Consider the following 12,534-nt stretch of genomic DNA (forward strand, 5'->3'; position numbering starts at 1 on the left):
CATGGTAAACTGGAGCTGTTTTGGAGGTAATTAAGTTAATCTGTAGTGTTGGCCTTATTAGTGCTATCATGAGAAGCTATATACATTCACAGAAGGAAATCAATGTTCGTACACATGTTTACACCTACACTATCAGTTTCAGTTTCCTAGTTTCCAGTTCCAATTTGTAACTGCTGTGTTTAATTTATGTGCTTTCAATACATTCCGTAAGAACATGTCTGGGCACTTAGGACTATATTTTAATTTCAATGACTATCAAAATGAGGATAACTTTAAGTGTCTGTAGAGCGAACATTATCTGAAAACAAATATCTTAGGCTGTAAATGTTGTTTTGATGATATATCACAGGGAGATGTACCACAACAATACTAGGTGTGCTGATAACATTGCCAGCCCAAATCTAACCCCAGAAAGTTCATCAGAGGTTCAGTGAGCTGCTGATCAGGTCCCAGGGGATGATAACTGCCTTCTAGTCTGTATTGTACAAAGGCTTTGTAGACCATTCCTTTAAAAGAAAATCGGAACACAGAAGGTCTGTAATGTGATTTCAGAGTAGCTACGAGTCTTTGAATGAGTTCTTGAAGGGCTTCCAAGTGTTTTAACTCAGTTTATACATTAAACACATTTCTTCTGGGCAGTTAACGTGCCTTTAGTGCAAGATGACTGCACTGTACATCTTATGAGCACTGGAGAAATGAGTGGCAGATATGCACCGTCAGCCTCTAGAGTACCAGCAGGTGAAATCTTCTGGCCTCCGTACTGGAATGCAGTGGCTTTTCTCAAATACTTAGGGGTGCATGTATATTTCAAATAGAATTGAATGCCTATAATGCTGTGACAAATCTTACATTAAGACTTATGCCACATAACTGACAAATCACTGTGTGTTGAAGATGTGTAGAAATCCCTAACTGCTGATATTTGAGAAGAAGGATGAATCCAAGGAGGAAAGTCGGGGGGAATGTAGGTAGCAAAAGGCTAATTCTTGCAGTGCAACTTTAAATGTCAAGTATTTTATCTAGCTGTCAGAAAGTTGTTCTTCAGTGTAGAGTCAATATTAAATTTTGACAAGTTGTTGGATCAGGGACTGGGAAGAAAACAAGAAGGATGAATCAGAAACTTATTCTGCTCAAGAAATCACCAGTGGTCTACTTTGTCATGTTGGTTAACTTCATTTCTGAAAATTGTAACATGCATCTGAAATAAGTGAGTGTGCATCATTAGTTTTTGCAGGCACTTACATTTCTCCAAGTAGCTGTTTCCTCACGGTAGAATTGTTAACATGTTCTCCATATGTGCATGGCTTCTGTTCAAGCTGGTAAATATGAATGGATTTTAAATCCTTACAAAGAAGATGAAAAAAGGAGACATCATGAATATTAACATATTATTGATATATACACTCTTATGTTTATTCAGTTGTTACACAACCATGTTTTCCCGATCCGGTATAGCAGTTCTGAGTTGTGGTTTGAAATATGTTGTCTTTGTACAGTCTGTGTGTTGGCTTCTTGTGTGTAATGTTGTTAGGCAAATAGCAGTCGTTGTAGAAGCACCTTCCAACTTGTAAAGTGTGCTTTCCTGTGAGATGAGAGGTTAGGTTACCTAGCAGGTCTGGAATTGATTTGCATTTGCGATACTCATTTGATTCCATTTGCTTGGCTTAATAGAGATGAATGTTAGTGGTCCAGTCTCCTGTAGCAGTGATTTTAGAGAGGTGCAGAAAGGATCAGCAAGCCTTTTTTTTTAATATGAAATGGTTGAAGGTGAAAGTATTGAGTATTATTACTTACTGAGGGTTGAACTTCTTGCGCTCCAACATTGTTGTGCCCAAAATAGGAATTTTTGGTCTTTGAGTACATAGATTTAGGCTAGCTATATCTAAAGAACACTGAAAGACAGCAGGTAGCAGTAGGTGTATGTGCTTCATTTGTCATTCGGTCCCAGGAGGGCTGACATATGTAGTGTTCACAGCAGGATTGTGAATGGAAGTTTCTGGCCACCCGTTCTCCATCACTTTTATCTCTGTATGATTCTCAAGATGTGCACTGAATGAAACAACTCGAGCAAGGAAGCAAAATAAGCTTTTGGGTTATGGAATTTCAACATAACAGGGATCTTTTCTTAAGATCCTCCTAACTATAACAAATTATGGTTGAAGCGGAAAAGCTATGCACCCAAAATGTAATTGTTCACTTCAGTTCAAGCATTCCAACTTGTTTTATACACATATAGGACTTTATATACCCAACAAGTTGAACGTTTAAAGACAATGGAAATTAAAGGTACCTTTCTTTTACCAGCACCCTACGTATAAAACTGCTAAAATTTGAAGTTGACTTTCCAAAGGAAAACTGGTATTTTAAGAAGTAATTTGAGTTGGTTATAAAGGCGTTTTTTCAGCCAAACCGCTAATATTTGATATTAATTCTTAAGGGATGTGTTCTGACCCTAGAATATAAGGATTTGTGTGCTGTAGTTTTTTTCATTGATGTCTCTACTTAGAGCGTAAAAAGCAGCGTACCCTCAAGGGCATTTTCAGTATTGCTATAAATGCTTTCATTCTGGATTATCAGGAGCACGGTAACTTATCTTTGGGAATGTGTATGTGAAGCTATGGCTGTTTGGTGGTAGGCAGTACTTATGAAGTGAGGTCTTTCTCTTGGGACGGTAAGTGTTGTTTCAGTTTCATTTAAAAATTGTAATGGGCAATTTTTTGTCTCTCCAGTCGTCCAAATGAATGCCTAAAATTTGGTCTAATATGTCCAAGTGTGTTTTTGACCAGAATTCTGCAGCGACTATGAAAACGTGCCTGATTAAAGCCTTACAATTGGTATTCTGGCTTGAAGCAACTGTGTTTTCAGTTAACCCAGCAGGCAGCTCAGCATCACACAGCCACTCACTTTCTGCCCCTGTGGCGGGAGAAGGGAGAGAATCAAAGATAAAAGTGTGAGAACCCATGGGACTGAGACTTAAGACAGCTCTCCATGTAAAGCAAAAGCTGCTCGTGCAAGCAAATCAAAACCAGGAATTCAGGAGCTTCTTCGTATCAGGACACAGATGTTCTGCCTCCCCAGGGAAAGCACAGCTTGTCTCGTATGATGGTTTCTTGGGAAGGCATGCCATCGCTCTGTCTTTTCTCATCCTTCTTTCCTTCAATTTTGATCGCTGAATGTGACACCATACAGTATGGGATGTCCCTGTGGTCAGTCTGGATCAGCTGTTCTGGTTCTTTTTCCTCCCAGTAGCTTATGAATCCCCAGCACCTCATAGGCAGGGTGATACAAGCTGAAATGACCTTGCCTATGTGCAAGGATTGTTCTGCAGCAGCTGAACATCAGTGTGCTGTCACCATTATTTTTAACCTAAACCCACAGCATCATACCAGCTACTAGGAAGAAAATTCATTATATCCCAGCCAAAACCAGGACAAACTGATATTTTCCAGTGTGACTTAATTGTAGTGGGGAATTCTCGCTTAAGTGTCTTGGAATTGAAAGTGTAATTAATATTGCTTGACTAGAATTGGTATGGAGAGAACACATGCGTGAATCATAAATGTGTATTTTAAAGCAGAAAAATATCATTTCCCCATCTGTTCCAATTGTTTGGTTTCATATTTTTCTAATGCACGTGTCAAAATAGGATCCCATAGGATGCCTTTACATGAGCAAATCAATGCTTCTTACAAAATATGTTGCAATCATTTTGATTATTGAACTCTTTAGACAAGAAGACCATCTTGCCCAAGTTCTACCAGTGACTGGTGTGGATGCCTACTGGGAAGACTGTTTATAGCAAGTCAAATTGGTTGGTGACCCTGCCCATGGCAGGGGGGTTGAAACTAGGTGATCTTTGAGGTCCTTTTCAACCCAGGCCGTTCTATGATTCTATGAAATGTAATCCTTTTCCAGTACAGTTTGTTAGTAAGCTTTTAGCATCCATTATTTCTGCAACCCCCACTGAGAGACTTGCATTCAAATCTTTGTGTCTAGTAACGATCAGCTTATTTATCCTTCATGTGTTATGATTTATCCGTGCTTTTGAGCTCTTGGAGGCTTTGGGCATGTTGTTTTTTTATGGTAGCAACACAGTGTGATTATGTGATCTGTGAAGTTAAAAACTAACAGAATTCTTCAGTCTGTTAACTAGTAGTTCCTGGGAAGCTCACTTGCTGTTGTGCTTTGAAGGCAGTCTTACAGGTGGCTGCCATCGAGCTTTCCAGTGAAGTCAACTGTGTGATGGCTGGCCCTGTGACCAGTCTAGAGGAGCAGAGCAGGCCTAGTGGTGATCAGTGGGTATGGAGGGAAGGTACTATTGAAGAGAATTGGGGAGAAGGAGGGTTTCAGGTTTGTGAAGGCATCAGGAGCCTGTGGACCATCCTGCTGATGTGTTCCTGAAGGCGAGGGAAGCAGCCATGGGACAGGCAAAGGTTACCCTAGGGACATTTTTTGGTCTAGGTGGACTTGTGTAATGGGACATGGGATTGCTTTAATGGATCAGGATCCACATGAAGTATACAGGGAGGCTCCTGAGCTTCTTCTCTGGCAAGTACCAGAAGCTGTGATGCTATCCCGAAAGAGTGGAGGAATTAGTAACGCTGTTTATGTTATAACAAGGGGAAAAAATCCTGTTCCTGCAAGGAACGTGTGGGATAGGAGAAAGAAAGAAGCCTATGAAACTTAAAAACATGAGCTGAAGGGGAAACTGCCCAAGAAAATGGGATTAGTGGTTTGAAAGACTGGGTGTAATATGGATATTGTTCAAAATGGCAGGGTGGACTGCAGCAGCATCTGAACGTGCTGTGGTTGCATTTCATCTGACTGCAGCGTGGTCTCTTTCAGGAAAGTACTTGGGCAGGGGGAATTTTGCCATTGCAGTGATGCCTCCTTTGCTGGCATCACCAAGAGAGCTGAACTGCTGTAGTCAGTGAAGCAAGAAAATTGTAAAGCACATGACATTTAAAAAGGTAATCTTAAATGCAAGGAAATCAGCTTGTAGTTGCTGCTACATCCTGTGGTTTGTCTTTATTGGAAGTAGTTATATTTTCAAATTTATAAAAGCTTACGGAGTTGGGGATTTGCACAGAGCTTTGTGATGAGTGATGTGTTTTGGAAGGAGGAAGAAACTACGTGGAAGAAATATTTTCCCCCACTAAGGAAGTTATGAAATTGTTAGATTGTTCAAATTGTACTCAAGTTTCTGAAATGCTGGGTTCCCAGAAGCCTCACTACTGCTGTAATTTCTAATATTTTTTTATGTCACATAATTATCCCTGCCTTTAGTTTTGAGAAGATGGCAGTCCTTGGCTGACAGTACCAGTGCCTTCTCACCCCTCTTAATCACACTTGCTATTTGTTTTTTTCCCTTCAAGAATGTGTCTTGATTCATATTCGCAGGCTGCTTGTTATGTTTCAAGTATGAAAATTGTTTGTGGGTGGCATATTTTCTTTTATTGTGTGCGTGTATCAGAAATCATCTGTCATCTGATTTCAACTTCAATTTAGTCAGTGCAGGATCTGAATTTAGAGAAAATTGGACTCCATTATAAAATACAATCCAATAAGATTATGGTTTTATGGTAATGTATGAAATTCATCATTCTTATTACTATGCAACAGATTGTAGAGTAATGTTTTGACTTACTCCTTTAAAACTGCTTTGGAAGTTTAGAATGATGCTGCTGCTTTCATACGCTTTTTCTCATGTTTTCTTTTCCTCCTCAATTTGAAGGAGAGATACAGTGGCTTGAATTTCCTGGATAACATAAGCAATTCTCTAAATAGTTTTGTTACTATGAGACAGATAAACAAGGGATACGGTATTTGAGCAAGGAATTAAGATGGAGCGTTTATTCAGTAATGGCATGAAGATCTTTGAATTAAGCTGTATTTGATCTATTTTTATTCAGCAAAATCTGGTACTTTGCAGTATAGTCTTTAGAGATTGCTTGTCTTGGAGCAGATTAAATGGTATAGTTAGGAATTCGCAAACGATGTAAAACAAGGCAATTTTGCAGATGTGGAACTATAATAGCAGTTCTGAGCTGATAAGAGCTTGGAACTGGACCTTATGGACCTGCAGATATGCAACCCCTCAAGGATGACATGTCCTGGGATTATAATTCATCAGTGTAATGTTGTCAGTTCTTGAAGTGAATTTTGAAAACAGTGATGTCCATAAAAAAAATGGTAAGGATTGGGATTGCAGTTCATGTCATCCTTGAGAAGCTGCCTTCTGGACCCAGTAGGTCCAGGTGGAAATTGTTACCAACTGCAGTCCCAGTTTGTGTAGTCCCTGAGAGGCTGAATTCTATCATTTGGGGTTTGCACTTTGCCCTGGAAGCACCATATTTGCACTAGCACCAGCATGTTCCTGTGCTGGAAGGGTAAGGGCTGAATGTCTCGTGGCCCTTGGTTAATTGAAAACCTCCCTGTGGAATAGGCAGCTCCCTTCCATCTTAGAAACGTGTTTTGCAATGGATGTCGGTCTTAAAGTCTCTCTGCTGTCTTTTGATTGTCACTTTTATTTCATATATCTGCTTTATTACTAGAATACTTTGATAAGTTTAGTTATTCAATTGTATTTAGCTTATGTTTTGTTTTTCTTTTTTTCTTAAAGGGCTGTAAACAATATGTGATAATCTGAGGTTAGATTGAAGCTAATTATTTCTATCACTGTCAATTCTATTTTTTTCTTCTTTATGGAAGTGGAGGGAAAACCCCAGGAATTCTGTATGGGCAAAGTTTAAATCTAACTTAGAAGAGCATTCTTGAAGTGCCACGTTAGTTGTTTTCAGGTATTGACAGTCTTGTCCTCCTCAGAGATTGTTGCTGCTAATCACGCGCTGTGCAGTGTCCTGAAGCTGTGTATGAACAAATGAATTAGATGAAAAGTGGTGGTCTGTGAATCCTCATCCAGCAAACTCCATGATGCTGGTGAGAAAGCTATTAATTTCTTTGGAGGAGCTGTTTTCATCATAGGGAATGGCACAAGCAAGGATTTGCAGGTGAGCTCTGCCTCGTGAAGGCAGGAGGCCAGGCAGTGGGATATTCACTGGTGAGATGTGCGTTCTGATGTCAGCACTGCAGAGAAGGACAAAGCAGTGGGAGTGAATGGTTGTCAGATCTCTTTGGTACATCAGCAAGAATAGTTTGACAGGGTTAAAAGTGAAGATATTGCTGAAGGTTTCTGGAAATTTTTTTTTTTCCTGCTTGAAAAACCAAACAAGCAGAATTCAGTCTTAATCTTTCTGATTGTTTTTAGTTTTTTCTTTAATACCTGTATTTCAGAACATCGTCCCATGACATGCTTCTGCAGTAATGGTCTTGCTTTGCTCTAAGCACGTTCATTCCCTGAAAATAGGTTTTGTTCTGTTGCTTACTTGTTCTAAATGCTGTCCCTGCCAGGCTGGAGAGCAAATGGACAGAAAGGAAGATGTTTACTCAGATAAGTGGAATTAATTTTCCAGTAACAGAGGTAAGCTATGTAATATGTGCAATGCATGCTCATGTACTGTAGCCAAGCATTTGGCTAATTAACGTTGGAGCTGTTCCCTTGATCAGTAATTAACCTTATTCCTGAGTCTGTGCTCCTTGAATAAAAGGAAGCTGAAATTTTCTTGGCCAATCTTTTTTTGTCTTAACTGTCAATTAATTAAATTTATACAGATTGTTTTGTTCATATCCTCTGTCTTTTTTGTATGGCAAATTGTTTATCAGTCCATTGCTTTGCCAGTTTTTTCAGCAATAGGCTTTTTTTTTTTTCAAAAAAAAAAAAAAACAAGCAGAAGATGTAACTACAGCTTTAATGGTGTCTTTCAGTGTAATGGATTAAAAAAAAAAAGATTCAGGGGAAATTGTACAAGCAAAGTTATAATTCTTTGTGCTATTTTTCTTTGCTTATCTAATGACAGCTTCTGCAGAATAGACCAGCTTTTATGTCTGTGTCTCTACTGCTGTATCATGTGGTTGCTACTTTGAGCATGTTTCTTGATAAGTTCTCAATATTAGGGAATAGCATTTGGTCTAGAAGAAAGGACTAAGGAATCTGTAAATGCCAAGCCAATTTACTGAGCGTTTTTCTTTTTCTACAACCTGCTTTTTTAACCCAGGAGAGTGGTTTTGGCATAGCTATTCCATTCTGAGGTTTTGAGTTCGATGTATTCTGAAGGTTGTTAGGTTTTTGTAGTGGGCCAAGACCTCAAGAAACTGAAAGGTATAAAAACAAAACCAAGACAAAATGTCATCAGAAAGCCCTCAAATCACATCTCCACCCCTCCTCCAAGACAAACAAAATACTCAACCAAAGCAAAAGAAAAAAAAGAGGAGGAGAAGGACTTTCTGTGCCTGGAAGGCTTGCAGTAGAGACACAACTTAATACAGATGGAAAAGAAAGAACACAGCGACAAGATGATGTTATTGATCTGCTTTTCTAGTAAAAAGCAAAGAACTGTTGAGTGATTTGGCTGCTGCAACCTTGTAGGTTCTGATACCTTTGCTGTGGTTTCCTGACTTGTTTGCAAAGCGTGTGGTACCTGGTTGAATCCCTTCTTCACTTAAACAGGGAAACCAAGGGGGACTTAGAATGCTTCCTCTAATGTCCATCTCCTGGTGGAAAACTGTACCTTTTGCTTGCCTCTGTGAGTTCATTCCCAGTTGGCTCATATTCAGTCATTCTAGTGCCAGTTTTTCTGCTCTTCTTTACCTTCAAGGCTTATAATTGCCCGTTGTCCTGCCTCCTCTTAAATTATTTGAGCTTCAAAAGTATATTTTTCTCTCTCAAAAAAAAAAATCCCCTGTTGAAAAATTGGTTACAACCAATATAGTATATTATTATATATGTACATTCTCTCAATCTCTCTCTCCATACATAAAAATATTCAAACAAGCCTCAGTGTATTCCTGTTCCAGTGAAGTTCTTGGTTTCTGAAAGTGGTTGCTCAGAAAAGCGTGTAACATTTCTTGTTATTTGTGTTGCTTATTATGCTGTGTCTGATATTGAATTCCTTTTCTGCCAGGCTGAAAACACCTCAGTATTGTAGCCTTTCTATACGATCACAGAATGGCTCGGTTGGAAGGGACCTCAAGGATTATCAAGTTCCAACCCATTGCTGCAGGCAGGATAGCTGATGAAGCATTAGATCAGATTGCCCAAAGCAGCATGCAGTCTGCCCTTGAACATCGCCAGGGCATCCACAGCCTCACTGGGCAGCCTGTTCCAGCACCTCACCACTCTCTCAGTGAAAAACTTGTCTGTGGCTGCTTATGTGTTGAAAATGAGTAACTGAAGGCTCAGCTTGGCCTTCCGTTATACAGAATTATCATGTTTCTCCTAAAATATGTTTTGGGCTTTTTCTCCCTTCTTTAGAAGGGCAATCAACAGCATTCATAGACTTGAGCAGGGATTTCCCAACTAACTTTGGAGGAAAAAAAAAAAAACAACTGCTGAAGGAAGTGTGTTAAACGCTGCTGATGGCCCTCAGCTCTGCAGGCAGCTGCTTCCATTTATTTGAGATATCTTAGGATCTATGACAGAACTCTTCAGCTACAGCCATTTGAATTTTAAATTACTCGTCGGCATGCTCAGAATTAGCTACATCATCAGACAGACTTTTAGTGGAATGTATGAATGCTACCATGCAGATATTTTTTGTGCATAGCACTGCATGGCGTGTAGGTTCCCAAACTGGAATCTCCTTATGATGGTGATATAATTTTAGCTGTAATGGTGCTGCTGAAGAAGTCTCACTAAGGATTGATTTGTTAAAGCTACATAATGATGATCTTCCTTTTATTGGAAGGGGCTGCTTAGTTCCCAGCTGTGTACATATCCATGTTTATGTACTCTTCTGGGCAAGAAGGTACTGTAGGTTCTCATAGGAGTATTTCTATTTGCAAAAGACTGGAATTCCAGCATAAGCTAATCTGAAGACTGTTGTAGTTTTCCTCTTTCTAGGCTTAGTTGCTTACAGGTATCTTCCAGTGAGGTACAGACACTTATTCCATTGTTCCGCCCTGATAAAGGGCTTGTGTGCCTCTGTGGTTCATTTGCTACCCATTGGTTTGATCAAAACAGTATTTTTCCCCTGCGTACTTTGTTTCTTCACAAAACACATGAGTTGTTTTGATAGGGTAGTGATTTAGTGGTGCTGTTCTGGAACTCATTGTATGGTATCACAGACGGTGGGAAAATGTAAGCTTTGGGTGTTCAGTTAATTAGATGAAAAGTTTTTTGACAGGCACGTAGTAATTACAATCATACATGATTTTTTGTATTGCATTTTAGTTATGTTTTATTTCAGTTATTTGCTGAGAAGCTAGTCATAAGCTGTTGTCATCACTGACATTTACTTTACATTTCATAAAGGAATGTACATCCTGGCATCGTGGGCTTTCACGTGTAGAGCTTTTTGGGTGTGTTCTACTGATATTGGCTCTAAGCTCTGGGTGCTGTGTATCTATAGAGTAAATAGTTTTTAAAATCAATTTAGGCAGAGAAAATTAGCTCAATGTATGCACATCATCCTATTACAGTTTCTAGTGCTGTTGAATTACGTGAATACAATAACTGTGTTAATTCTGTCTGTGGTTAGAATGAAACCTTCTACTAAAGTGTTGTACTTCAGTTTATCTCCTCAGTCCCCAAGTTGTTCTTAGGTAGGACAGAAGGGCAACCTTTTGTTGCTGTTGCTCCTTTCCCTTGGATCGCTTGGTAAGAACATACTACTGATGCTGTTTGGCACTGATTAGAAGCTTGTTTCTATCTAAAGCACTGATTTGCTTTTTTTAAGAAACAAACACAGATCTAAACAAAGGAATGAAAATAAAAAAAAAAAAATATCCCAAAAAGAAATCCACAGTGTGTAGGGCTTGTTTCTCTGACATGCTTTTCTCAAGCCTTGACACGAGCAGTAAATAGATGCGAAGGTCATTTTTGTCCTGAAGGAATTGAGCGGTGAGATTCTTGTTGCATACGTGTATCCTTCCATCTTGTACCCAAAGGCACTATTAAGGTATTTATCTCTCTATTAACCTCCTCTGTCGAGTTATGGCATGGCTTTTGCAAATGTTTTTTCTCTTTTTCTTTTTTGAGTTGCACTTGCAGCACGCCCCGATGCTCAGAGAGGCGCAGTACAACTCATGTAGCAGTGCTCTTACCCTGAGTCAGTTTCTCTGTATGGCGTACACAGAAGCGTGTAGCTTGCAGTATGTGCTTCTGTGAGCACTACATGTGAATGAAAACCACGAATTATTTGAGAATATCACTCATATGAAAGTCATATATTGAAAGAGAGGTAAGGAGCCACGCGCCTGTGAGCTGTGAGCAGGCCTCTGTTCTAATCTCTGGTTTGGTGTAAAGTGCAGAAGGTGAAGTGATCTCAAAGACCTGTCTCTCACGCCTCAGGCTCTACAGATGTTTTAATGAACTCTTGCAGTGTTGTTGTTTCTTGTATTTATTCATTTTGCTGTTCAGAAGTCGTGGCAGTGAGAGCATGTGGTGAGTTTACAGTGTAAAACGTTGAGGAGCCTCTCTGCTTTAGCTGTCCTTAGAACAAAAAGAGAGTGGATGTACCCAGAAATCCAGCATTTACTTTGAGTTACTGTAGGAGCTGAGTGTAAGAAGTGATGGAGAACAAAGAAGCAGCTCTTCTGAAGTGTAAAAAGTAATACAAGCCTGTTCTTAAGGAGATCTCACCTAAGATTCAGAGATTTGTGCGTAGAATCTGACCTGAAGGTGAGTCGATGGAGTTCCTGCAGAACTCCTTACTCTAGACTAAAAGACTGGCTCTCATATACAACTGCAATAATCCTTTTCTTTTTTTTCTTCTTTTTTTTTATTTCCTGGTACCCCAAATTATTTGTTTGACTGAAGTCCTCAAGGTATTTCATTTTATTTTATTCTGTACTTTTTTCCCCTCTGACTAACTCATATCTAGATGTGCAAGCAGTGGCATTAAGAGATGTTCCTTTGGGTATGTGTGCTAATAGCTTCACAGCTGTTTCTTCATTGTCTTTCAGCATTCTTTAGTTTGTCACTAACTTACGGGGGGAGCCTGAACCTGAATTCAAATACAGCCATTAAAATGTGGAGGAACACGCTGTCATCACAGACAATACATATTTGCAGCATTATTCAGAAAGCACTCAGTTTTTACCAACCTACGTGATTATTTTTATTTAAGAATGCAAATAAGAAAAAATGTGACTGTATAAAAATGAAACTGTAACTGAGTTGGTTGACTGCAGAGTGTGTAATGCTGCCTGACAGCAAATATCCACGTGCTCACGGGGCTGAGGCAGGTGTCTAATTTAAGTTCTGCTTTTGGATGTGAAATTCTATCGCTTTTCTTACAACAGAAGTAAAAAAGGCATGATAAAATATCTGGAAAGCTGACAATCACAGGAGGTTGACAGGAATGTTCTCACTGGAGCATCAGTTGTCAAAAGGAGAACTTTTGTAGCGTTCTCCTTTAACTCTGCACTAGTTTCTTCTTAAACCAAAATCCAACCCTGCTTAATCTAAATGGTTTT

The 12,534-nt window shown here is 39.3% G+C and overlaps 1 protein-coding gene across 11 annotated transcripts in view; it reads left to right on the forward strand.

Annotated features, from left to right (window-relative positions):
* MARCHF1 (membrane associated ring-CH-type finger 1) overlaps positions 1 to 12,534 on the forward strand; it is a 271,534-nt gene that overhangs the window by 96,924 nt on the left and 162,076 nt on the right. The window contains exon 1 of one of the 11 annotated variants that reach the window (XM_052690298.1): positions 7,459 to 7,480. The exons of the other annotated variants lie outside the window; for them this stretch is intronic. The gene's annotated coding sequence lies outside the window, so the exon portion shown is untranslated. Of the gene's footprint in view, positions 1 to 7,458; positions 7,481 to 12,534 lie in introns of those variants that run through there. 11 annotated transcript variants of the gene reach the window in all.

This window comes from Tympanuchus pallidicinctus, unplaced genomic scaffold (assembly GCF_026119805.1).
Source record: "Tympanuchus pallidicinctus isolate F22 unplaced genomic scaffold, pur_lepc_1.0 scaffold26, whole genome shotgun sequence".
In the NCBI taxonomy this organism is placed as follows: domain Eukaryota; kingdom Metazoa; phylum Chordata; class Aves; order Galliformes; family Phasianidae; genus Tympanuchus; species Tympanuchus pallidicinctus.